The sequence below is a fragment of the Eschrichtius robustus genome, chromosome 7, assembly GCF_028021215.1.
Source record: "Eschrichtius robustus isolate mEscRob2 chromosome 7, mEscRob2.pri, whole genome shotgun sequence".
Classification (NCBI taxonomy): Eukaryota; Metazoa; Chordata; class Mammalia; order Artiodactyla; family Eschrichtiidae; genus Eschrichtius; species Eschrichtius robustus.
The window spans coordinates 12,227,926-12,255,364 of record NC_090830.1 but is presented as its reverse complement, the minus strand read 5'-3'; the positions used below and the strand labels follow the sequence as shown (position 1 = coordinate 12,255,364).

At 44.1% G+C, this 27,439-nt stretch overlaps 1 protein-coding gene across 1 annotated transcript in view; it reads left to right on the top strand.

Annotated features, from left to right (window-relative positions):
• The window catches only part of MAP10 (microtubule associated protein 10), a 124,814-nt gene extending 97,893 nt beyond the window's left edge, over window positions 1–26,921 (top strand). The window contains exons 3-4 of the transcript XR_011074474.1: window positions 19,348–19,468; window positions 26,828–26,921. The gene's annotated coding sequence lies outside the window, so the exon portion shown is untranslated. The remainder of the gene's footprint in view (window positions 1–19,347; window positions 19,469–26,827) is intronic.
• Window positions 26,922–27,439: the final 518 nt, after the last annotated feature.

Here is a 27,439-nt window from a genome sequence, read left to right as displayed (position 1 = left end):
ACTGCCAAGCTCTGAATGTTTAGGTGAGGCCGAATGAGAAAAACAATTGCCTGTCACAACACTTAATTGCATTTGAGAAACCTTGTGTCCATCTTTCTTTTTGACAGGTGCCCTCAGACTTCTTTTCCGAGATCCAGGAATCTCAGCTGACGCTGGCTTCAGTCTGAGTGAGCGAGGGAAAAGCTGTCACTGCCCGTTAGATTTTGGATGGTGCCTAGGGACTCTCCTAGTTTTGAGGAAAGCTGGCGATGAAAAAGGAGCATCTGAGCTATAGGAGCAGCCAGTGAGGCCCTGGGGTGAATGGCATTTTCCTTTTGTACACACCATGCTCACAAAAGGGGGTTTCAGGTGGCCTCCAAAAATGTAGGTATATCAGAATGTGAAGAATAAATCAGAGTGAAGGGAAAAATAAGGGCAAAAAGAATTAGTGAAACACTAATTGGACACACTTTTAGGCAAGTCGCTCAGAAAAATATAACCAGTTATATGAGCCCCAGTGTTCATGAAATAGAATTCAGTTAGTTCCGCAGGAGAAGAGCATTTCTTTCTACTCTTAGGCTTTGAAACCCATTTCCCCCAAGGGTGCTTACAGCGAGGATGCCCTGCCACGCTGTGGACAGGGTCCCCACCGACTTCCTGTTACAAATACTGTGATGGCGAGTGTCATCGGGCTGCAAGTCAGGAACCCGGGAGGTCTGGTGTGACACAGATGGGCATCCTCAGCCCGAATGCCTGAGACGGCCAAACAGACAGACCAGGCTCGGTGGGTTTGCGTATGCCAGCCTATTTCAAGGGGCATAGAAAAACCATCAGCGAGGGTTCTAACCTGTGGACCCCTGCGGGATTTTTGACAAAGTACCAACAGTTCTTCAGAGGTTCCCCCAAACTGGGTTCCTCTCCTTAGAAAAGAGACACTTACCTAACTGACAGGAGAGATTTGTCCCACCAGTTCTGGGAAGGTTCTGGACCACATCTCGGTGGGGGGGAGTGGCAGGGAGAGCAGGGAAGCTAAAGTCACAGGACTACGTAGGGAACAGGTGAGGCTGTCGCAGAAAGGTCCCAAGCCCTGCGTGACTCCAGATCCCTAGCTCGTAAGGAGGAAAGAGTACGCTGGTCCAGCACAGGCGCTGGAGTTGGGCACACCTGGATCCAACGTCATCACTGTTGGCACTGGGCAGGGGACAATCTCTCGGACCCCAGACTCCTTCGGTGAAAATGACTTAAGTATTTGCTACCACTTAGCTGCAGCAAACAGAAAACTCAGTTAATCCAACTTAAACAGGACAGGTATTGTTCATCTCACACAGCTAGAAGGTCCAGGTGTGCAGTCCAGGGCTGGTAGGATGGCTCCGCCGTGTCACCAAGGACTCAGGCTCTTTCTTTCTTTCTTTTGTTTAAATAGTACTTGTTTACTGAGTAAATGATTATGATATACATATAACATGGAAAATCATATTCATGTTTGCCCAGTGTCCAATAAAAAAGGTTTTTTATTTTTTTCCCTTTTTAAAAAAATTTTTATCTCATATAGGAATACAGTTGATTTACAATGTTGTGTTAGTTTCTGCTGTACAGCAAAGTGAATCAGTTATACATATACATATATTCACTCTTTTTTAGATTCTTTTCCCATATAGTCCATTAGAGTATTGAGTAGAGTTCCCTGTGCTCTACAGCAGGTCCTTGTTGGTTATCTATTTTAGGCTCTTTCTAACTTTCTTTTCCACCGTCTTTGATTTGTAACTTTCATCCTCATGGGTAACTTTCACAAAGCCTGGAGTAAAGGCTTTGTGTCTATCCTGTCCTCCAACTGGGAGGAAGGCAGACAAAACAAAGCCTGCTGCTGTGAAGCTTTGTTATTTTCTCCAGAGGAGGAGAAATTGCAGCTCATCTCCCATTAGTCAGAAGTAGGTCACGTGGTCATCCCTAGCTGCAAGGAAGTCTGGGAAGATTGCTGTTGGCTGCCCTCCTTTAAATCACAGAAAGACAAGGGAAGGGTCCTACTTGGCATGCGGGTGCCATTTCACGTCACTTGTCCCAAGCCAGTAATGTGTTTCTGTCTTGAAAGCATTTCACCCACTGCCTGGAACACGGAAAGCACACAGTAAATGTCACTGTTACTCACATGCCACAGAGACCCCCCAGAACTCCGCCTTGTCTGGCTGGACCCAAGGGATTGTCAACCAAGTGTCCCAGGCTTTCCAGGTCAGTCACAGTTTAAATTGTTTGTGGTCTAAACGAGCATTAGATAACGATTTGGGATGCAGAAAATATGATCCCCATACCATGAAGAAGTTCTGGTGACAGGGGTTGGAGTAAAAATTAATTGATATGGTCTTCAGAGAATCAACAGATAAGCCCAGGGAATGGTAGAAATATATCCATGAGGTATTCTGTATAGAAATATAGCAACGCAATGACTATGCTTTGAAAAATCAGAGACTTTAAATCTCTTAGGAAAATCTAAGCTGTAAGGAAAGAGTAGGGTGATTTTCTTCACCCAGTGAAAATTATGGAGAGGAAAAGGATTTTCTTATGGAACTTAATGCCAATTTACCAGAGCGAGGAGTCAGAGCTCTGACCTTCAGCCCGCTTCCCAAGGAGACTGGATATAAGCCCTCAGGCTATACATACTGAGGAGTCGCTTACAACGCAGGCCCTGAGGGGAGAGGGTGGTGACCACGATTAGCCCTGGGGCCCTGATCTTTCTGCAGTTCCCTCCCCGGGGTCTATTGGGAGCCCCGGAGCTCCCTGGAGGGAGCTCGACCCTCCCCACTCCACCACTCTGTGGTTGGGAAGCAAGAAGGAATACAGGGATAGGGGTGTTCCGATCACCCACATACAAGTAGCGGGAGCTGCCAGCTCTGCTCTCTGCGGTGCGTGAGCTTCTAATGAGAAACGACAGGCAGCTCAGCGTGGCACCAAGGTGCGGTGCTCCGGGCATCTCTTAAGAAGGCTGGGTCGCTGTTGAACCTGGAAACGTGATCTATTTCCTTGTTGGTGCATAAGTGTCCTTTCCAGCTCTATATGGAATTCCAGGTTTGCCCTGCTAACTCTCCAAGGCAAGGGCATCCCTGTAATGTATGTATAATGTGCACATGCTAATTAGAGAACAAAGTCACAAGATATTGAGGGATGTTTGGTTGTTTGTTTGAACCAGCCAAGCATCACAGAGGTCAAAGCTTCCACAAAGTGACCGAGCCCTTTTCAGGTGCTCCACGACCCAGAAGACGTCCCTTTCTGTCAAAAGCCAGAGCAGCCCCTGTCACCATCCCAGCTATTAACACTATGGGGAGGAGACAGGACAGAACAGAGAGGGAAGACAGGAGACCATTTCCTGGTCATAAGCAACTCAAGCTTTCACTTTAGAGTGAATCCTTGGGAGAAAAGCAAATCTTAAATGCCAAGCTTGCATCTATAATACTTGACGCTGCTAATTTAGGAAGAGAAGTCACCAGACTCTGCCCTTTCTGGGACCCTCCAAGTCAGCTTAACCCTTCCAGGCATTACAACCTGCGTGCCTCTGACAGTGAGGCGAGGGCTGGGAAATGTCGCTTTAAAAATGCCACACTCCTCTCTCTCTTGAAAATACTGGGAAATGGCATTCCAGGGCCCATGGCCATGGACACCATTCCCCAGAGGATGCAGAGGAGAACCGCTGAGATACAGAACTAGGATGAGGAGAAATAGGAATGTGGAGGGGCTGGACTGCACTTTGTCACATCTTCCTAGAGGCCCCAGTGATTCCTTGTGAGAAGGGCAGGCAGAGCCTGCAAGCTGTCCCCTCTTCCTTTACTAATAGAGCCCTGGACTTTATGCTAGCCCATATGGCTACCCAGAGTGAAAGATCACAACCTCCAGTGTCCTTTGCTGCTCAGTGTGGCTATGTGACTAAATTCTGGCTAATGGAAACTTCTGGAAAGCGTCCTTAAAATGCCGAGACATGCCCTTATTGTTCCCTTCCATGCTCCTGCTGTCTGGAATGAGTTTGTGATGTGATGACTGGACCTCAAGCAGCCACATTGGACCATGAAACCACTCTGGGATTGAGGACCACATTTGATAAAATGGCAAAATAGAAGGAATCTCGGTCACTTGGGTATTTTATTAAGTAGAGGAAACTTACCAGATTTGGACCACCTACTTTCAGACTGAATGTGAGAGAGAAATAAGCTTCTATCTTATTTAGGTTATTCTTACTGGGGACTTTGCCATGCTTGCTGTTGAATCTATTCTTAACTAGCATAGAAGGGAATAAGCTTTATACCAAAATCTCATTGTATCTTATCTGTAGTATGGGTACTTATATCTACATATAGATATTTAACTAAGAATGCTTGAGAAGCTTCTTTAACTTAAACTTCAGTAAACACAATACAATGAGTGACTGAACCCACCGTAGACAGTCTTATACCCTCACGTATGCATGTTGGCGTTAAGACTACAGTAAACTGCATTGGTCTGGCTCGTTTGGATCACTTCAGGGCTCTGGGTGTAGAGACTTCCTTAGGTGTCTGGCACCTGGCCCTGGGTGACTAGGGCGGGGGGAGAGTGAGCACCCCATAGAGGAGGTGGTGGGGTGCCGGCTCTGGATGGGTTGGTTGGCAGGTGAAAGGTGAGCTCCCAGTTGCGTTGTTTACTGTCTGTAGGAACTGGCTGCCTCTGGGAGGGGCAGTCCCCTCTCAGGCCCCAGAGGCCAAAGCATCACATCTAGAAACTAGGAGATGTGGTTATCACAGAAGGGCACAATGTCATTCTCGAGCACCTGTGCTTGTCGAGGAGCCACCGACAGCTCCAGTCCTTTCTCAGATCTCGCCTCGTCTGCTGGCCCTGTCAGAATCTCTCCTCCACTGCACCTGTGTCTCCCAGGAAGTCCGTATCACCCTTGGTTTGTGGTCACGTATACACGTGGTGATCTTGCCATCTACTCCGGGAGCCCCTGAGAAACAGGGAGGTGTCAGTCAGCTCCATATCGCCTCCCATCGTCCACCCCAGGCCTGGCACAAAGCTGGCCCCGCAGGTGTGTGTGAAATCGATGAAAACCCAGTGCCGAGCGCAGGAGGTCTGTGGATGTACACTGACCGTGTGTGTGATGGTTTCCCCGAGGGGGTAAACTCCCCAGTCAATTCTTACTAAAGCAGTGATGGGGAGATGAGCAGAGAGTTACTCTATTTCCTGTGTTTATTCCTCAAATGCCGTGTGCTCTTAGGGGAAGGCAATTTCACTAGATAATTTGGGGACCAGGATTACTCCTTCTTTCTTAATGTTGAGTTATTTGCATTACAGGAATCCGCATTTACAACGATGAAAACCACAACTTAATTTGGAATAAATCTGGGTGGGAGCAGCATGCTTTTAAAAAAATCAGCAGGTTTGGGATAGGGAAGAAAAATCATTCCGTGGAAAATTTCATCGCAAATTGGATTTCCTTTTTTTCGAGCGCTTTAATTTGCTCCTTCCATGCTTTTGTTACTTGACTTAAAAAAGCAACTTTACATAGTACTTATAGTGCCTACGAGTTAAATATTTCCTTTCTGCATACATTATGGCAACCGCAGTGTAGCTATTTCATTAGTAAATTAAATGATTTCTAATTATTCATCATGAGTCCACTTTCCAACAGCTATTTTATTATCTCCATATTTTTTCTCTGCAACTCTTCTACAGTTTTTGCCCCTAATCAAACAGATCAATTTGTATTTTTTCCTTTCTCTCTCTCTTCATTACTCAAAAGAAACATTCTCAAATGCCTTTAACTTCAGGTCTCAGTAATGAACAAAAGGATATACTATCAAGGATAGCCTTTTCCAAAACTGTAATTTTAAAACTGTTCCATGTTTTTGGATGGCAGCCGGCAGTTGTAAGTAGGTACAAAGGGACATAAATCCAGTCCCCACTGTCTACTTTTTTTTTTTTGGTTGCACTGGGTCTTAGTTGTGGCTTGCCGGCTCCTTAGTTGTGGCACATGGACTCCTTAGTTGCTGCTCCCAGGCTCCTTAGCTGCAGCTCGGGAGCTCTTTAGTTGCAGTTCGCTGTCTCCTTAGTTGTGTCATGCCAACTCTTAGTTGCGGCATGCATGTGGGATCCAGCTCCCTGACCAGGGATCGAACCCGGGCCCCCTGCATTGGGAGCACGGAGTCTTAAACACTGCGCCACCAGGGAAGTCCCCATTGTCTACTTTTTTAAAGGGTGCTTTTTAAGTCTCTGACAAAATTTGTCATTGGGGCTTTAATATAGAGAGCAAATTGAATCTTTATTTCTCTTTAAGACAAAGTGAACAACCTGCTGTATAGAAAAATAAATAAAATAAAATTCAAAAATTCAAAAAAAAAAGAAAGACAAAGTGAAGTCCCCTACCCTCCAAAATAACCAGCCAGGAACAAAATGAGGAGAACTCACCTAAGCTTATTTTCTTTCTTTCTTTCTCTTTTTCCCTCTGAGGCAAATGGCCCTCCAAATACAATGGGGAACTACCATGACTGTTCCTATAGCCCAGGTGATCTGGGCCGGTGTTGGTTGAGCAGTAAAGTGCAGTATAGAGCAGCAGTGACAGCTACTGCCATCAAGAGGCATTTAATTGTGTTACATACAAAGCCAGTGATGACACTGTCATGGGGACCAGCCCGTAGCTCGGACACCTGGCCGGAAGTACGTGGCACATGGCACTCTGTCGAGAGTTGCTGAATTGAGTTGTTGTATTGAGTTGATTTTTCCTCTAAATAGGATTTAAAATATCATTCCCATCACAACAGCAGAGAAAGAAATGGAGATCTGCCCGTGAAAAATCCCATGAACTCATTAAATAGCAGCATTTTCAAGAGTATATTAGTGAGAAGGGAATGTTCTAGAAATCATCAACTGGTAAAGACTCAGCTTATAAGGACTTTATTTTCAATAAAGAAGCAAAGAGAGAATCCTGAAGAAATCCTAACGCAGTCATCAGACCTCCCAGGGCCGACATCCTTCCCTCCTTCGCGCTCTGCTCTTGACCTTGCTTCTTATTTCCCTGAGAAAATGGAAGTATCAGAAGAGAACTTCCGCACAGCTCGCCACGCAGTCCTCCGCTTTGCCTGCCTTTGTCCCTATCCTGTACATCCTGGATGCGATACCCAAGCCCTCCGTTTCCATCAGGCCCCTCTCCTGTTGTTCATTTCTCCCTCTATCGTATAAACACGCCGTGCCAGCTCCCATCTCAATAATGGTAACCACAGCACTGCGATTCCAAGGAAACCCCTTTGATCCCACGTCCTTCTCCCAGGCTGCGTCTTTTCTTTGCTTCCCTTTCCAGCGACGTTCCTAAGAGTTAGTTCCAATGCCTGCCTCTTCCTCTTCCCCTTCTCTCATTGTCTCATGAACCTACCCTGGCCAGGCCTTCACCCCTCCTGTTCCTCGAGCTCTGTGCTCGTCCAGGTGACCTGTGTGTCGCTGAATCCAGCGGTCAGTGTCTCCGTCTTTGACGACTCCTGCCTTCTCCATAGACTTCTTCCCTGGGGCTCTAGGACACCTCTTTTGTGGCCCCCTATTCCTTCTCAGCCCCAATCTCACCAGCAGTTTCTTCTCCTCTTCTCTACTTCCAAGAACTGGCTTCCCAGGAATCCACAGTTCTTTGTCCTTTGTTAAAGAGTCCTTTAAAATATGTCTTTTGTTCTTTCTCTGCTCACCCCCTTTCCCACAGCTTTAAAGACATATATAGGAGGAAGATTTGCATATTTATTTCTCCATCTTGGACCTGTCTTCTGAATTCCACACTCACATACTTGACATCTCCCCTGCGGTTCTATAAGCTTCTCAAATTTGACATGTTCAAAGCCAAACTATTTTTATCCAGAAGCATTCCCCCCATAGTCCTTTCCCATCACAGTAAATGGCAAATTCATTCTTCAAGTTTCTCAGGTAAAAAATCCTTGAATCTTCATCTCCCATACTCCACATCCCAACTATCAGCAAGTCCTGTCCACTCTGCTTCAAAGTACACCCAGCATCTGATCTCTCCCACTACCTCTGTTCTCATTTGCTGTGGCTTATTGCAGTAGCTCTCTAACTAGTCTCCCTGATCCTATCCTTGAACCTAACCCATCCCCCCAAAGCATGGCATTTGTTCTCAGCCAATGCCAGCCAGAGTCGAGATACCTTATAGCTAGATTTAATGAGAGTGACATATAGAAAAATTGAAAGGACACCATCCCAGCTACTTCCTGGGGAAAAAAAGTCAACTTTTTGTTAACTTCAGAATAATTGCATTTAGGAGCCCTTCTGATTATTGTTAAAATGACCACCTGAGCCATGAGTCCACTCTGTGACCATGTCTATTGCGATTCCAAGACCCAGTAAGAACAAAACCAGGTGAGCAGCAGAGCTTGAAAAATATTGCTTTAAGAAGATTTATTTCTATCAGGGTCTGCTACAGATGGTCAGGCCCAGTACTAATAAAAGTACATGGTTTCTGGTCCTCTGGGACAGACCTTTCCCAACTTTCTGGAGGTTGCAACATCCTCTTGTTTATTTAATTCCCTACCTTCTTTTCCACTTCTCTCCACCCAAATTAGGCATGTTTTATTTATGTAAAATTTAATGGATGGAAATTTAAATTGTTATTGTTCTGAACATTTTTAGAGACTTTGACATAATGGGAGTTATTACATGGCTGAGAATCACAGCTTCAAGGCAGTGTTTGAAAGAACGAATGGGACCCAGAGAGCCAAGAGAGGAAAAAATGAATCAACAGAGAAGGACATAGAGTTAGGAGGAGGAAGAATCAACAGAGAACTAAATCAATAAAAGACAATGAAACCCCCGAATGTTGCCCTCAACACGTGGGGTGAGGCAGTTATGTTTATGTGATTGCTAAGGGGACTAAGTGCACTCAGTTCATTAATTCAAAAAGAAATATCTCTGAGCACTTGCTTTGTTATGGGCAATTTTGTAGGCATCAAAGAAAAAATAAAGATGAATAAAATAGTATTTATTCCCTTGAGGAAGTCCAAACCTATAAGGGAAAATGAATGGTAACCTGAGTCAGAGAACAATTAACAGCTGTATTCATTAAGACAGGACCAGAAATGCAAGAGATTTCTGTGTATTAATTCTGTATCCTGCAACTCTACCGAATTCATTGATGAGCTCTAGTAGTTTTCTGGTAGCATCTTCAGGATTTTCTGTGTATAGTATCATGTCATCTGCAAACAGTGACAGTTTTACTTCCTTTCCAATCTGGATTCCTTTTATTTCTTTTTCTTCTCTGATTGCCGTGGCTAGGACTTCCAGAACTATGTTGAATAAAAGTGGCGAGAGTGGACATCCTTGTCTTGTTCCTGATCTGAGAGGAAATGCTTTCTGCTTTTCACCGTTGAGTGTGATGTTAGCGCATGAAAAGATGCTCAACATCGCTAATTATTAGAGAAATGCAAATCAAAACTACAATGAAGTATCACCTCACACCACTCAGAATGGCCATCATCAAAAAGTCTACAAACAATAAATGCTGGAGAGGGTGTGGAGAAAAGGGAACCCTCTTGCACTGTTGGTGGGAATGTAAATTGGTACAGCCACTATGGAGAACAGTATGGAGGTTCCCTAAAAAACTAAAAATAAAACTACCATATGACCCAGCAATCCCACTACTGGGCATATACCCTGAGAAAACCATAATTCAAAAAGATATATGCACCCCACTGTTCATTGCAACACTATTTACAATAGCCAGGACATGGAAGCAACCTAAATGTCCATCGACAGATGAATAGATAAAGAAGATGTGGTACATAGATACAGTGGAATATTACTCAGCCATAAAAGAGAATGAAATAATGCCATTTGCAGCAACGTGGATGGACCTAGAGATGATCATACTAAGTGAAGTAAGTCAGAGAGACAAAGACAAATATCATACGATATCACTCATATGTGCAATCCAAAAACATGATACAAATGAACTTATTTACAAAACAGAAACAGACTCACAGACAGAAAACAAACATGGTTACCAAAGGGGAAAAGGAGGGGGGAGGGATAAATTAGGAGTTTGGGATTGACATATACACACTACTATATATAAAATAGATAATCAACAAGGACCTACTGTATAGCACAGGGAACTCTGCTCAATACTCTGTAGTAACCTACATGGGAAAAGAATCTGAAAAAGAATGGATATACGTATATGTATAACTGAATCACTTTCCTGTACACCTGAAACTAACACAACATTGTAAATCAACTATACTCCAATAAATAATAAAAATTAAAAAAAAAAAAAAAGACAGGACCAGGACCAGAAACCAGACCCCCATCTCACCTTCCGTCTCCTCTCTTGTTATCAATGTTCTTGAGTGACAGAAAGAACAACTGCTCTGTTAATTAACCTTGTCGTACCAAACAGCTTGGGAATTGCTCGTGAAATAGAGTCCTTCAAGGGATTAACAAAGAACACCCAGGGGAGGCCCGTTGATGTATCCACTTTCATCCGGGGCTCAACAATGTTGTGAGCCAGGACAGCTGCCTGGATGGGTGAGCGATGGGTGAGCGATGGGTGAACCTGAGGGACTTGTGCTAGTTAGTTCACACGTGGGTTAGCAAGTGGATAGGCCACCTTCCCAGGAAGGGTTCTGTAGCCCGAGTTCTCCAGTGCCCACTGCAGTCGGGGCGTACTGCCAGACAAGGTAAAGATTCCGTCAAAGAAAAGACCCTAATCTGATGCTCTCATGTGGACTCCTATCTGTGTCTTGAGCTTTTTCCTCCTTGTAAGTCCATCGTTTTTGGTGATTCCTTCTGGTAGAAAAGACCACTTCTGTCCTTTATGTGGATTCAAGCTTCCACCAGCTGGTGAACAGAGTGGGTCCAGGCTTCCTCCCATCCCAGCTGCCTGTGTCTTTCTTGCTACAGCTTCTCCTGTAAGACTAAAGCAAAGCAACCTTCCCCAGCAGTCTCTCCGGGCTAGCACAGCCATGGACACTTTTGCATATCCTCTTCCAGAGGCAAATGACTTACCTAAGTGCAATGCAGTGCCTAGCTGCCTGTACCCAGCTGTTTGGTTTGTATAGGTTATAGGCTCCTGGCTTAGAATGTCAAATAGGTCTGTTACCGAATCCGGTAACAGCTGCTCAGTTACCGGATGAGTGAGCAGCTGCTCACTGCTCAAAAATCAATACAAGAAAGCGACAGAGAGAGAGAGAGAGAGGGAGAAATGTTGGTAGAAAGGGAAGTTGCTTTTAATCAGAAGGCCAGCAATCTGGGGAGATGGTGGACTCAGTGTCTCCTAAAAACCGTCTCCGAAGATTCTGCTCAGCCATGAAAGCCTTTAAAAAGGGAAACAGGGAAGTCATCTCAGTGAATCATTGAGGTAGGGGGTCAGAGACGTCGCCATCCCCCACTGCGTGCAGGCGTGTGTGCAGGCTTGTTGATTCCTCTTGATCTCTCTTTAGATGCTGTCTTGTTCACGCAGTTTGTTCACGAGATTACTGAAGGGAAAGCTGGGGAAGAGAGATCTGGTCATCTGTTAATTACTTATTCTTCATTTCTAATTCTTTGATCTATGGAAAGAACCAACAGGTTAGGCAAGGTACTGCGTGGTCAAAAGATGTGAAAGGTGTGCTAGGGCCGGAGATGAGTAGAGCATGATGGGCACCTGGTGTAAGGTTAGTGACAAGACAAAGGGGGCCACTGTAGAGAGCTCTTTCCTGCAAAGACCTCTTTCCTGCCAGAAGCTGCTTACGGTTCTGCAAAAGAAAACCAGAAGTCTTCTACTGTGTCCCTCCCCTCTCCAATTTTCACATCCTCCATGCAGCCATTGTGACCCTTTAGCTGTTTTTATACTGCCATTTCTTGATATTTTAATATCTTAGAAATGATTGCCATTTGCCATTTTGAAAGTCAGGGTCTCACTCTCTTCCCGCACAACTCACACCTTTTCCCTCCCACACTCGTATTCCCTTCCACTCAATTAAGTTACATAATAATTTTTAGATTTAGCATTTTCATTATGACCCTCTAAACAGCAGCTTGGCTATTTATTAAGCTCTGATTATATTTCCTTTCTTGAACAAATTATGGTTTCCCTGGAGTTACTAAATGACTCTGCTGGAGGTACAAGCCTGCCTCAATACTGTAACAGAGGTTGTCTGTCAGTTTCATTCTTTTTCACAGAGCCCTTCCTCCTGGACCCCTCTGCCCTCCTGTCGAGTGTGCAGATCATCTTATGGCCTCTCTTCAGCATCTCCTGGGGACTGCTTCCCTTCTCTCTTGTTGGATCCCTGGTTTCTGGAGCCAGTATCTTTCTCTTTCTAGATTTATTCCTTTGTTTTCAAAGAGTACATACGTAGCTTCATAAGAAAGCGTGCCTGAGAGGCTTTTTTGTTTTGTTTTTTGTTTTTGTCTTGTCTTTGTTTTTTGAGATCTTGCATGTCTAAAAATGTCTTGACTGCTGCAGCTGGACCTCATGGTCTGTGCCATCGTGGAGACTCTCCACCCACACTGGACCCACTCAGAGTTGTGGGAAGATGAGCTGGACTCAAAAGAAGCTTATCAAACTGGAGGAGCCCTGAGGGATGCAGGACTTGGGGAAGGGGGCTCATGGCCTGTGCTGTGGCCCTGCTGGCGAGAGAGAAAGTACAAGGGGAGACCACTCAGAAGACAGGAGGAGTGGAGACATAAGGAAACTGAAGAACAGGGGCACAGAAGAGATCAATGAAGAGGAAGACCCCACTTGAGCACGTCGTTCGTGCAGAAACCAACCAAAGGCATGAGGTTGCACACATGATGGAGAACTTTGAGGCAGAGCTGAAGAAGAGGAAAGGGATGCAGAACACGAAAGCAGAAAGTCAAGCTGAAGAATGCAGTCTCTATGAACGTGCAGCAAGCATCCTCAGCAAAGACCGTGGAGATGTCTCCCAACCAGATGCCGAGCAGCATGCCCAAGGTGGACCTCCAACGTGATGCTGAAATAAAAAATATTTCCACAGACCATACTAACGTCTGTTGGCAGGGCAGCAGAACAAGAAGAAAGACAATGAAACATCCTCTGTGTTCACCAGCAATGTGTAAATTATGAGCAGCCCACCGATCTTATCACGCGGCACTCAATGCCCCCAAATGGAGAGCAAAGAAGAGCCCAACACTTGCCCTTTGAGAAGGGGTCCCCCCCCCCATCCCTAAGCACAAGAGTCCTGCTAAGGACAATGCCACCAATTTCTATCACTATGAGAAGTTCAAGAAAAAAAGAAGTGAGGGTGGTTGAAGGGGAGAAGGGCAGGGTGGGATGTAAACAGAACCTTCCTTCAAACCCCCTCATAAGAAAAGGCTTCCTGGACAGAGGCCTGCTTGTTTGCTGGCAGACAGCTCCAAAAACAGACTTTACTAGTCCTGTTGTTTACCTGCTGCATTTCTCAAGCACTGCATTTGTAACCTTTTGAAACAAAACAATATGCGGTTTTCCTATTTGGGAGCAAACTCTAGCCTTGTGAGCATTCTTAAATCTTGTTTAAGGAATTCCCTGGTTGTCCAGTGGTTAGGACTCTGCACTTCCACCACTGAGGGCCGGGGTTCAATCCCAGGTCAGGGAACTAAGATCCCACAAGCTTCACGGTGCAGTCAAATCTTAAAAAAAAAAAAACAGGGCTTCCCTGGTGGCGCAGTGGTTGAGAATCTGCCTGCCAATGCAGGGGACACGGGTTCGAGCCCTGGTCTGGGAAGATCCCACATGCCGCGGAGCAACTGGGCCCATGAGCCACAACCGCTGAGCCTGCGCGTCTGGAGCCTGTGCCCCGCAACGGGAGGGGCCGCGATAGTGAGAGGCCCGCGCACCGCGATGGAGAGTGGCCCCCGCTCGCCGCAACTACAGAAAGCCCTCACACAGAAACGAGGACCCAACACAGCTATAAATAAATAAATAAATAAAATAGAGTAGCTATTAATTTAAAAAAAAACAAAAACAGTCTTTATTCTTCACTAATTGATAGTGTTGCTGGGTGTAGAATTCTACACTGAAAATTGTTTTCTCTGCAAATGTTGAAGATTCTGCTCCTATATGGATGGGAGAAGTTGGATATTATTTCTCTTTGAAAGATTTTAGGATTTACTCTTTGCCCCAGTATTCTGAAATTTGTTTGTGATGTGCCTTGATGGATTAGGAGGCTACTTTGAATTTTAGTTCTAGGAAGTTCCATTGAAATATTTTGGATAATTTCTTCCTCCACTTTTCTTCTATAACCTTTTGTTCTGGAACTCTTAGTACTTGGATGTCGATCTCAAGATTAATCCTTTACCTTTCTTAGCTTTTTCTATTTCTAAAAATCTTATATGTTCTGGTATAATGTTATAAGTCATAATCCTAGTTATTACTTTAAAATGTATATCTCAGAAATAACTAAATTTCCTTGTCAACTGCATTATTATGAACTTTCATCAAATCTTTAACCGTGGTCAGTTTTAAGTCTTTTGTCATTTACAGACAGTTCTGGGTGTACTCTGATGCTTTTGCAAATATGTTCCTATAAAAGGGTTTCATCTTCAAGAAATTCATGGAAAAGACTCTGACAAGTACAGGTTTCTGGTAACTGACTGTACTGCTGAACTGAATGAATAAGCATTTTCAGAACTCTAATGAAAAACTGATGAACTCAAAAAAGTGCTAACAAAAGATCAAGATGAAAAAAAAATTAATTACATGGGACTGAGTGAACTGATGAGGATGAGTATAATTTTTGTGACTTTCTGTTTGAATTAAAAAAAAAATCCCACAAGGACTCAGAGGCAAAGAATATACAAATCAATTTTCACTGCAAAGTAAATGAGCTGTTACAGTGGAGGATTACTGGACTGAATGTCAATATTATGACATAGTATGAGTGTGTTTCGTGTTTGGTAATTGCAATCATTGTTGCTTTTGTTGTGGTCATCCATGTACAATGCTTGATGTCAGTCTATTTATCTCTTGTAAAAATAAAATACAGTGTGTGTGTGTGTGTGTGTGTGTGGAAAAAAAAATTTCTTTGCCACTTTATTCGCTATTTCAGATTTCCTCAACTTTTTCTACCAAATCAGCTAAAGAATTTAAAAGTTCTTTTTATTAAAGTGCAACATAAAATCCTAAGTATATAGCTTGATAAGTCACCTCCAAGTGATCACATCTTGTCTCTACCACCTTATCGAGAAATAAAACCACATCCCCACCCAAGAAGTCTCCATGAGTCCCTCTTTCTCAGGTGCTTTCCTTTCCTACTCTCCTAAAGTAGCAGAAATTCTGACTGCTAACACCAGAGTTCACTTTTGCCTAGTTTTGAACTTTATATAAATGGAGTTATATTGTATGCAGACTTTTGCTTCTGGTTTCTTTCACTCAACATTAAGATTGTGAAATTCTTCCATGTTGTTGCATATAGTGGCAAATGTTTGTTTATTTTAATTGCTTTAGAGTATTTTGTTATATCTATCTATTCTGTTGACAGATATTTGGGTGTTGTTTTTAGTTTGGGACCATTATTAACAGCATTGCTATGATGATTCTTGTACAAGTCTTACACACACACACACACACACACACACGTATGTAAAACTGCTATCCTAGGTCATGAGTTTATCAAACATTAGTAGATAATGCTAAACCATTTTCCAAGGTTTATACTAACTTAGCCTCCTACAGACAGTGGATGAGAGTTTCATTTGCTCCGTATCTTTGCTAGTACTTGGTATTGTCTGTCTTTTCCATTTTAAAATGTCTAAATGGCAGTGTGTAGAGGTATCTTACTATGGTTGTAATTTGCACATTCCTCATTACTAATGAAGTTGAACACCTTTTCATCTATTTATTAGCTACTTGGAGATCTCTTATGAAATGCTTGTTCAAATCTCTTGCCTATTTTTCTACTTGGTTGTCTTTTTTTTTTTTTCTTAATGACTCAGTATCTTCTGGATAGGACCCCTTTGTTGACTTAGGTTGTGGTTATATTTCCCACTCCGTGTCTGGCCTTTTCATGTTTTTATTGTGTCTTTGATAAATAAAAATTCTTAATTTTAATGTACTCATTACAGTTTTTCAGTTTTCTCTTTATGATTAGTGGGCTTTGGTTTTGTTTTTGTATCCTGCTTAACACATCTTTTCCTCTCCCAAAGTCCTGATAATACTCTACCATATTACAGGAATAAAGACTCAGACGTAGAGAATGGACCTGAGGACACGAGAAGGGGGAAGGGTAAGCTGGGATGAAGTGAGAGAGTGGCATGGACATATATACACTACCAAATGTAAAATAGATAGCTAGTGGGAAGCAGCCGCATAGCACAGGGAAATCAGCTCGGTGCTTTGTGACCACCTCCAGGGGTGGAATAGGGAAGGGGAGGATGGGAGGGAGGCGCAAGAGGGAGGAGATGTGGGGATATATGTATATGTATGGCTGATTCACTTTGTTATAAAGCAGAAACTAACACACCATTGTAAAGCAATTATACTCCAATAAAGATGTTTAAAAAATAAATAAATGAACACCCTTTGTCAAAAGGGACAATTTTTTTAAAAAATCAAACAAAAATACTCCACCATATTAATTTGTTGAAGTTTAATTTTTCCAACTTTCACATTTAGTTCTAAAATCCGCTTGGAGTTGATTTTTGTGCATAGCCTGAGGTGGGAATCAAGTTTCATCTTTTTCCATATGGATATGCATTTGATTGCACCATTTGTTGAAAGACCATCCTTTCCCCAGTGCTCTGCCATGTCATCTTGGTCATAAAGCAAGTGTCCATACGTGAGTGGGTCTGTTTTTGGATTCTCTCCCTGCTCCGTCCGTGTATTTGTCTCTCCTTGCTCAAATACCTCTCTCTTAATTTACTGTAGTTCTTAATAAACTCAAAACCCAGCAGTGAAAACAGCACTTTGCTCCTTCCTGAGATTTCCTTGGCTGTTATTGGCCATTTGCGTTTGCACACAAATTTTTGAATGAGCTTGTGAAATTTCACGAAATTCTATTGGAATGTTGATCCAGATTGCATCTAGATGTTGCTGTGAAGGTATTTTTGCAGATGAGATTCACATTTATGTCAGTGGACTCTGCGTAAAGCCAATTATTGTGGGTGGGCCTCATCCAATCTGTTGAAGGCTTAAAGAGAAAAGACTGAGGACCCCCCAAGGCAGAAGGAATCTGCCTCCAGACGGTCTCTGGATTCAAGCTGCAACATCAACTCTTCTGTGGGTCTGCAGCCTGCCAGGTTTGCCAGTGCCCACAGTCTTGTGAGCCAGTTCTCATGTACATACGTATATACACACACATATATATCTTCTATTGGTTCTTTTCCCCTGGAGATTCTTGACTAATACACAGATTGTGTCCGTGGCTGTTTATGCTATCCATGAATAAGGCTGGACCTATAATTGGTTCTTGTCATCTTTTGCTCTGGCTGGTAATACTAATTCTGCTTTCATTTATTCTGTAAATAACTTTGAGCACCTACTATGTGCTGGGCAATCTATAGAAGTTGCAGGACTTTTGCACAAACAAAAATAGCTGTCTGTGTTTTCGAGCCTCAGTTTCATCTATTAGTGAAAATAACATCTTAGTTACAGGGGTTTAATGAAACTTTTTAAAGATGAGCTATAAAATCAATTCATTTCCATTACTAGAAAGAGTTTTACATACACATATAGGGAAGGGATGACGAAGAGACTTGAACTCATAAGCCAACTCGGGTAAAGTGATGGTGGCTTCCTGGAGCCCTCCTGTGTGGGAAGGGGTCTGAGAAGCACTTGCGTTCCAAGGGAAAGGGACCCTTTTGTGATGTCTTCCTTGGGCATTGAGGGATAAAAAGCATCACAGGTGCCCTGTTTCGTCATCCCCGGGATTCCTTTTGTCCTCTTAAGAACTCAGTGAGCTTGATTTTGAAAGCCGGTGCCTTGGCCATGCTAGTGCTTACAGCTGGAGGTGTTGTAACTTTCTATAAATTATATACCGAGAAACTGGTCATGGCCATTTGTGCTGCTCTAACGTCACGTTAGCATAAATTAAAGGAAGGACTGGATGTGGTTTACTGCAGTTATTCACAGTTGTTCCTATGATTTGTGTTTGGAGTTGGCCTGCTTACGTCTTATTGTGACTGATTGAGGCTACAAGCAATGTTGTCCCATTAGAGGAGAAAAAAAGAGAGAAAAATACTCATTATAAAGCATAATACAATGACTCATGTTCATGTACCCTAAAGGGCTTCCTGACATGAGGAAAGGGAGAGGAAGTATGTTTCTGGTCGCAATGCTTTTATTCCATTATTAAAGCTATTGCTCCTTTGAGAAAAAAAGATTTATAATGTTTCCAATGAAGGTGCCAATTAGACCATGAAAAAGTTCTGCAAATTAAAGGCATTAAGTAACTAGCAAAGAGGAGAACTGTTACATACCCACAATGTTGAAGGAAAAGAGTTGTGTTGTAAAAATGTGACCTCATTTGCCGCTTAATAACCTGCTTACCAATGTCACTTTTCTTACAATAAAATCCAGACTCAGTTTTAGAGTCCCTTCCTGGGTATGGAATATTGCGGTAAAATCTTGGGACCAAGCATTTAACTTTCCAGGAAGCAAAAAGCATTTTAAGACAATTTACTGCACACCTCACACTCTGCCAGAAGTTGGAGAGATTAAAAACTAGGCAACACAGATGGGCTCTGAGTCCAAGAATTTCTAATTTTACTAGAGATATGGAGGTATGAGGGATCAAATTCTCAGAGGAATCGTGTATGTATCTTCTCAGGAGTAGTAGTTTGATTGTTTTGAATGAATGTGCCCGACGCCTCGGTCTAGTAAAAAGTTTAACTGATTTTTTTAATTTCCTGACTTGATTGGTTGTAGACTTACTAGCCCAAGGGAATTCGTATTTTGGCCCAAAGATGGCAAGTTCTGCCGACCCAATGATAGATCGCGTATTCCTTTTGTATCTTAAGCAAGGTGGATAGCGCACCAAGAGTACTGGCTTTCCTTTCTTGAAAAATTGATATCATCCTCAGTATTAAGTGGATTCTGGGGGAACTTATTTTTTAAATATATTATATTTAAATATAAATATATTTTATATATATTATATATAATTATTTATATTTTTATAAATTAATTAATAATTTATAAATTAATATAAATTAATAAATATATTAATAAACTTATATAATAAATATATTGATAAATAAATTAATTAATATAAATTAAATTAATAAATATATTAATAAACTTATATAATAAATATATATTAATAAATTAATTAATAATTTATAAATTAATTAATATATTAATTAATTAATATATTGATTAATATAATTAATATATTAATTAATATAATTATTTATATTATACATATATTTTATATATGTGTCTTTTCACAGACTTTTCACAGGTGACAAATCTTGAGTCAGACTCCCGTGGTATGGAAGGCTGAATCAGGAAGCAGAGTCAAGCAATGGTAGATGCCCATGGATTCTTCCACTGGGTTTCTGGTCCCATCTGGTAAGTTGCTACGTAGGTCCCTTGGGTCCCGGGGAGACCCTGACTCACTCAGCTTTGATCGTCTGTCGCTGAGAGTGAGCAACAAGCTTGGAGAAAGGGCAAGTGCAGACATGCCACCCCTGCAGTGGCAAAGGGAAACTTCCAGCCCTATCCCCCCACCCAAGGGTTCCTAGGCGGTACTAAGCTGGTGCCTCTTTCTCTGTTGTGGCTGTGAAGACAGGAAGGATGGCATTCGTGGTGAGGTTAAAGTAAAGGTGGAGGCCTGCTCTTCCAAAAGAGGTGTGGCTCCTGATGACAGGATCAGATTCCGTGACACTGATCAGTGTCACTCAAGTCAGGCACAGACATGGTGTTAGGGACCAATGAGGTTAGAGCTCACCAGAGACCGACCCAAAGGTCTGCCATCTTGCCCTCTTTTCTTCTCCCCTGTGGCCTGGGTTCCAGCTACCATCTCGGCCTCTGGAAGCTGGTGGTGGTAAGCAAAACCGTCCTTTATTCCTAAGCCATTTGCAACGTCAAGACACAGTTCAGAAAGGAGGGAAGAACCAGGAGCTGTGCGGGCAGTTCCTCCTTGGCTGCCTGACTGCGCTCACAGCTGCAAAGAAGACTTCTTTGACTTGATGTGACCTTGAGGCCCCAGAGACTTTTCACAGGTGTCTATAAATTCAGACACTGTAGTTAGGGTCTCCCAAAGCAACAGCATTGGGCTGGGCCTTGGATTTTGTTGTCACAGAGTGAAAAATGACCACCAACCACCGTCTTCCATTTCAATCGGGGACGGCATTGCTTGAGCCATTAAAGGACTCCTATGGGATTAGGAAGAGGTTGAGATTTCAAGCATTTTCCCCCTTGGTTCAGGACAAGACAACGTGGGCATGCCTTTATCCCAGTGACATGGCTACCAAAAGTATCCAGGGTGGGATGTCACAGAGTCATCTCACTGGCTGATCTGCATGAGCAAGGCATAGGGCGGTGGGTCTGAGTTTCTTCTGCTTCCTCATTTCTGTATTTCTGGGTTGTGCCTCGTGCACGATTGCAAAGGCAAACTGCAGTGAGTCGGAATGACCTGACATTTCTGTGACATCTGCTTTTGTTGCACCTGAATTCTCCCAGAGACCATACCACACAAGGGAAATGGACATGGAAAATATCTCATGAATGTCTCTAAGACACACAGTTAAAACGGACTACTCACAGCTAGCCAAGATCCAGTCTGGAGCCTGATGAACCCTCTTTGGCAATTTATAATGAGGAAATTTTGCAGCTAATTGTTACATGCCTGTGTTACCTCTCGAGGGACAGATGCCATGTCAGGATGCTATGAGTTAGGCTGAAATTTGCCAACAATTCTCTAGCCCAGAGACATGCTCAAGGGAGAAACGCCAGATGTTAGAGCTGGAACGGGCCACAGAGACTGCTGGGTCCCACTGTTGATTTTTCCAGAAGCAAAATCACATGCGGTCCGGGTAATGACCTACCCAGGAGCGCACAGCTAAATGTGGCAATGCAGGCATTGGAGCCCAGGTCTGAACACCCCACTCTGTGCTTTATTTAAAGGCTGCACTGCCCCTCTCGGAACGGTAGGGCTGCGTAAGCACAGGCAGCCAAACTGGCGATGTTCCACTAACCAACTGAAATAGACCGAGGCTTCCTTCATCAGTCAGGAAGCCAGAAGGGCAAGGAGAGGATTTGGTCTTACAGGGTGGAGACGAAATGGCTTCTTTCAGTAGATCGCTAAGGAGCCAGAGAACAAGTCCAGACCCCGAGCAGCTTACAAACAAAATTCTTCCTTCGCCCAGACATCTGCGCTTCCTCAGTGGAGGCTGTGGACCCTTAGGGCCACGTCACTGTGCTGGCAGCGAAGGCTTCCCTGTGATGTGGTTATTGTGTAATTCTCCTGTAAAGGGAGGTTAGCTCAAATGCAACAGGACGGCTTAAATTCAAACCAGGGTGCAGGGCCCGCTGTGCATTGGTTACAGTGGCACATCAGAGCTCTGAGAAAAGGAGCGGGGATTTCCTCGCCGCCCCCCAAGGCCCTGGAAGCGCTGCCCCGTGGCGAGCGGGGGGCGGGGGGGGGGGGAGCCGGTGTCTCGTTCTCAGGCGCAGTCACGTCCGGTGATGCTGCAGGGTCTTCCTGCCTGGCATGTGGTGCCTTTTGTTCAAAAGGCTGGATCTCGCTTTTACGTGAGCTGGCAAAACCCAAGGACAGAGGGCCACCGGGGCGGGGCCCCGCGACCCGGAGCCTGGGGAGGGGTAAAAAAAGCTGAATCCTTCCGGCCTGATGGGTTTCCGCACTTCACACAAGCAAATGGACTCATTTTAAGAAAGGGCTGTTAAGCCAAACAGGAGATGAAAAGGGAGCCATGCAGGGCGAGACAGAGAGGAACGGGGGGAATGAGATCAGCTGGGTTTACTGAGCACCCCCCTCGGGCAGGAAGCCAAGGGCTGGGCAAGGTCTGCTCTCAGGGGTGACTGTCACTTTCTGCCCACTCCCTTATCACCTGGGTGGCTCGCTCAAACATCAAAGTGTCAGCAATGAAAGCATGAAGGCTGCGGTGTTTTTTCAGGAAGAGATCATCCCGTACAGGGATTCACTAAGCGACACGGTGCATTTGCTGTGGGCCCAGAGAGGGACAGACTTGTCAGACTGGGAAGAGCTTTCCCAGTAGAGGCACTTGGCTTGGACTTTACTGGGTGGTATTAGTTTCTATGCAACATCCTCTCTTGTGAACAAGTAAGGCTGTGTTAGTCTTGTTACGGAGTTAAGGGCCACCTGACTGTCACAGACAGCAATCCCTTTGTGACAGGATCCAGTACAAACAAAAGAAGACACAGGCCGAACGATGGGCTGGTCTTGCTCTCGGGTGGCAGCAAGGCCAACAGCCTTTCAGGTTCGCGTATGGGATCGCGTGGCTTTCCCGAATAACTGTCCCTGCCACACAGCAAAGCCTAGACTGTGGAGCTCAGCTCCCTCCGCCCTCGACTCAGAAGAACGCCCACATGCTTGTTTGGTTTGACTCCCATGCACGCTGTGATTCAGGAGCCCCCCTCCAATTCCTGCCCTGACCCTCCTCCTTGCCTCCCAGATAATTCTCCAGGTTCACAAAAATGGACATATACAGAGCCCTTGTCTATCTCTTGTCCTAAATAGACACTTATGGAGCTCTGGTCTGTCTCTGTCTTGGGAGAAGTGTCAATAACCCACCTTTTCCAAACTTACATTCATCCATTTATTCTTTCTTTCCTTCAATACTATTGACTGAGCACCGGCCACGTGTCAAGCACTGGGCTAGGTGCAGGGGATTCAATAAAAAACACTGGAATCTACAGTTGGGTGGACGGGTCAGGGGATGCCCACGGAGGCCGGGTGGGTGGGCGCGTGGTGGGAGCTCCAATGCTGTTTCCCTGGAGAGAGAAGGATGAGGCCCCCCGGGGTGGGCAGGGGTCGGTGGCTGAAGGCTTGTGACAATGCCAAGAGTCCCACCTCTTCATCAGGTCGACCTACCCGTTGACACTCCCGGGGCACATTCCTCTCTCTCAGCGTTTTAAAGAAATGCCTGCATCCCAGTGATGCCTTAGCAGAGGAGCAGAGGGTTTTCTCATTTTACAGGTGAAGAAACTCGAGATCCATGGAGGTGACAGGGCCGGCCAAGGTGACACAGGAGCCCAAAGTAGAAGTTGAACAGTCAGCGAGGTCCGTGACAGGAGAGGGAAATGTGAATTTACTGCCCAAGGAGAACCCAGTTAATACATGGTATAGATTCTTTACATGATTTTTTAAAAAACCAAACTCCCTGGTTGCAACTTAATCAGGAATGTATTGTGCACGCCGGGACGCTGAAGGTCAAGGCTGTGGAACTGCACTCCAGACATCGCTGATCCTGCCTCCTAAAGTACAGCCAGACCGAGGACGGTGTCACCGTGCAGAGGGAAGCCCATTCCTGCCTCGGGGAAGGAATGGGCTTCACTAACTTTCTCTATAATCAGTGTGGACCAACAGCAGACTAAATGCTTTTAGTTCAAGGGGAGAAATATAAAGCAAGTGACCTTTGATAGATGGAAATGCAGAAGGAAGATCCCAGGATCAATCATTCAAAACCACAGGTAGATAGTGACCTATTTTCTCTGTTCTAAGAGGAGCTGAGGACGGCACCCACCCCCTAAGCCTCTGGGATGAGGGCGGCATGACTTGATATACATCAAAGTGCGTAGGGCAGTGCTGGGCATATGGTAAACGCTAAATTTGTTAGCTGTCCTTGTCCTTAGGTTCCCTTAAAGATATGGGCACCCAGTTTGAGAAGCAGGGTGGTAGAAAAGTCTTCTAAAAGCACAAGGCTCCCCCAGGATCCAGCAGCTCCATGATCGTACCTGTAGGAGAATGAGATCAAGCTAGACACACGGGACATGTCTTCCTATAACACCCAGCCCTTGATCGCATAAACAGTGCTCACCATACAGCAGAGGAGGTGAAGTGATTCACAGATGTTCGTGTAAAATGGCACAGTGCTGGATCCTAGTGTGGATTGTCCAGAAGAGGTGAGACCAATATAAATAGACAGAATACATCCCATGGGAAGAGTGATGCAGCTAAAAGTGTGATGTTGCAAAATGATCACAGGTTTTTAATTTTATTTGTAACAATGTTACATTTAATTAGATATATAATTTATAAAAATCACTGGGAGGCCAGATCTGAGTGATACATAAAAAGGAGAACAAAATATACCGTTTTCCACGTGAAAGGCCATCCTTTTCAATGCCTTACATCAGTTTAACAACCCCACGCTCCCTGGCCTCCATTTTCTGGCTGATCCTTCATCCCGATCTACAGACCAGAGATTCAGCGAGGAATGAAGAAACTTCACCCTTTCGTAAAAACCCGTAACCCTTAAAGTCACAGCGTGAGAAGATAAATCCGCGTAGTCAAAATCATCCTTAAAATTCTATTTAGTCTTTTGCTCAAACAAGAGAGCTACAGGCGGCCAGGGGAAGTCTAGGTTCAACAATATTTAAAGGCAATTCTTTTCTTTAAAATGGATCTAATCATTGGTAAATGGCTTCTAGAGTAGAAGAATGGGTAGTGCCTGCACCTTTAAATTTTGTCTCCACCACATTTAAAATTAAGTCATTCTATTATTATTTTATAATTTTTTACTGAATGACTCCCTTATTGGTCCCCCATTGGTTATATGCACAGAGGGGGGTGTTATGTGTGTACACAGGGGTTGTTATATGAACACACGGGGTTGTTATGTGTGTCCACAGGGTTGTTATATGCACACACGAGGTTGTTGTGTGTGTACAGGGTTGTTATATGCACACACAGGGTTGTTATGTGTGTGTACAGGGTTGTTTTATATGCACACACGGGGTTGTTATGTGTGTATACAAGGTTGTTATGTGCACACACGAGGTTGTTATGTGTGTGTACAGTGCTGTTATATGCACACGTGGGGTTGTTATGCGTGTATACAGGGTTGTTATATGCACACACGGGGTTGTTATGTGTGTGTACAGTGCTGTTATATGCACACACGGGGTTGTTATGTGTGTGTACAGGGTTGTTATATGCACACACGGGGTTGTTATGTGTGTGTACAGGGCTGTTATATGCACACACGGGGTTGTTATGTGTGTGTACACAGGGTTGTTATATGCACACACGGGGTTGTTATGTGTGTGTACAGGGCTGTTATATGCACACACGGGGTTGTTATGTGTGTGTACAGGGCTGTTATATGCACACACGGGGTTGTTATGTGTGTGTACACAGGGATGTTAGGTGTGTATACAAGGGTTGTCATGTGCGTTGTTACGTGCACACATGGGGTTATCCCACTGCACCTTTGTTTCATTTGATGATCTCTCTCAGCTTAGTCTCTGAAGGATACAGATAGAAACTACCTACTCTCTTTGTGTGCTTTCCTACACAGCTACATGCTTTGACCTCCTGGAGGCAGCTTTCCCCCTTGCTCTAGATTTTATTTATTTATTTATTTATTTTATTTATTTATTTTTGGCTGCGTTGGGTCTTCGCTGCTGTGCGCGGACTTTCTCTAGTTGTGGCGAGCAGGGGCTACTCTTCGTTGCGGTGCACGGGCTTCTCATTGCAGTGGCTTCTCTTGCTGCAGAGCACGGGCTCTAGGTGCACGGGCTTCAGTAGCTGTGGCTCATGGGCTCAGCAGTTGTGGCTCGCGGGCTGTAGAGCGCAGGCTCAGTAGTTGTGGCGTACGGACTTAGTTGCTCTGCGGCATGTGGGACCTTCCTGGACCAGGGCTCGAACCCATGTCCCCTGCATTGGCAGGCAGATTCTAAACCACTGCACCACCAGGGAAGTACCCCCCCTTGCTTTAGATTTAACCAGAGTGTATTTGCATAATGGTCTTGCTCATCTAACTTACATATGGCCATGGTGTGAGTCAGTACCTTTCACTTTAGCAGCAGTGGGCCCTGCCTGTGACCTCCTGTCTACCGGAAGCCCATAGCAGTCTGAACTGGTAAATCTGACTGCTGTCTGATACTCCTCCCGCCTGCAATGTATAATCTTTGGTCTGTAAATGTTTAATTGATAATGATCTCAACATTTCCAGTATGTCTATTTAACGCTTTGTTTAAATTCTAGCACAGCTAAGTGCCAGTGCCAACATTGACTATTTATCTGACAAAGGATTTGTACCAAGAATATATAAAGAAGTAGTAAAACTCAGTTACAAGAAGACAGTCAAATAGAAAAAAATGAGGAAAAAATTAAATAGGCATTTCTCAGAAGAAGATATATGAACGGCCAATTAGCATGTGAAAGATGCCAAACATCATCAGTCATTAGGGAATGCAAATTAAAAACACAAGATTTCAGGACTTCCCTGGTGGCGCAATGGTTAAGACTCTGCACTCCCAATGCAGGGGGCCCGGGTCCGATCCCTGGTCGGGGAACTAGATCCCACATGCACGCCACAGCTAAGAGTTCGCATGCCACAACTAAGGAGCCCATGTGACGCAACTAAGACCCGGCACAACTAACTAAATTAATATTAAAAACAAACAAACAAACAACAGAAAAACCCCCACAAGATTTCATTTAATGGATAATATAAGTTTTTAAAGACCTGACAATACCAAGCGTTGGCAAGGATGTGGAGCAATTAGGTATTTTGTACATTTCCAGTAGCAATGCAAAATTTTACAACTGCATCAGTTATCTGGCAGCTTCTTGCAAAGTTAACATACACCTATCATACGGCCCAGCCATTCCACTACTAGGTATATATACCCAAGAGCAATGAAAATATATATCCACACAATGATGGGTGCACAAATGTTTATCACAGCTTTTTTTTTTTTTTTTTTTTTTGATAACAGCTTCAAATTAGCAACAGCTCAAATGTCCATCAACAGCTGAACAAACTCCAGTATGCCCACACAACAGAACACTACTCAGCAATGAAGAGGAACAAAAAAGAATGAATAAAAATCTGCTGGAAATAAGTTAATTGAGCTATTTATTTCTGTACCTTGTGCAATGTCAGCCTCTGTTTCTTCTTCCTCTTTTTTTTTAAAGATTTATTTGTTATTTATTTAAATTATTTTTGGCTGTGTTGGGTCTTAGTTGCAGCACGCAGGATCTTCGTTGAGGCATGTGGGCTCTTCATTGAGGCGCGTGGGCTTCTCTCTAGTTGTGGTGTGCGGGTTTTCTCTCTCTAGTTGTGGCGCGCAGGCTCCAGGGTGCATGGGCTCTGTAGTTTGCAATACGCAGGCTCTCTAGTTGAGGCACGCGAACTCAGTAGTTGCGGTGTATGGGCTTAGTTGCCCCGCGGCATGTGGGATCTTAGTTCCCTGACCAGGGATGGAACCCGTGTCCCCTGCATTGTAAGGCGGATTCTTTACCACTGGACCACCAGGGAAGTCCCCCTTCTTTCTCTTTTTGTTTTCTCTAGCTTTGCAGCTGAGTGTATATAGATGAGCCTACATAGA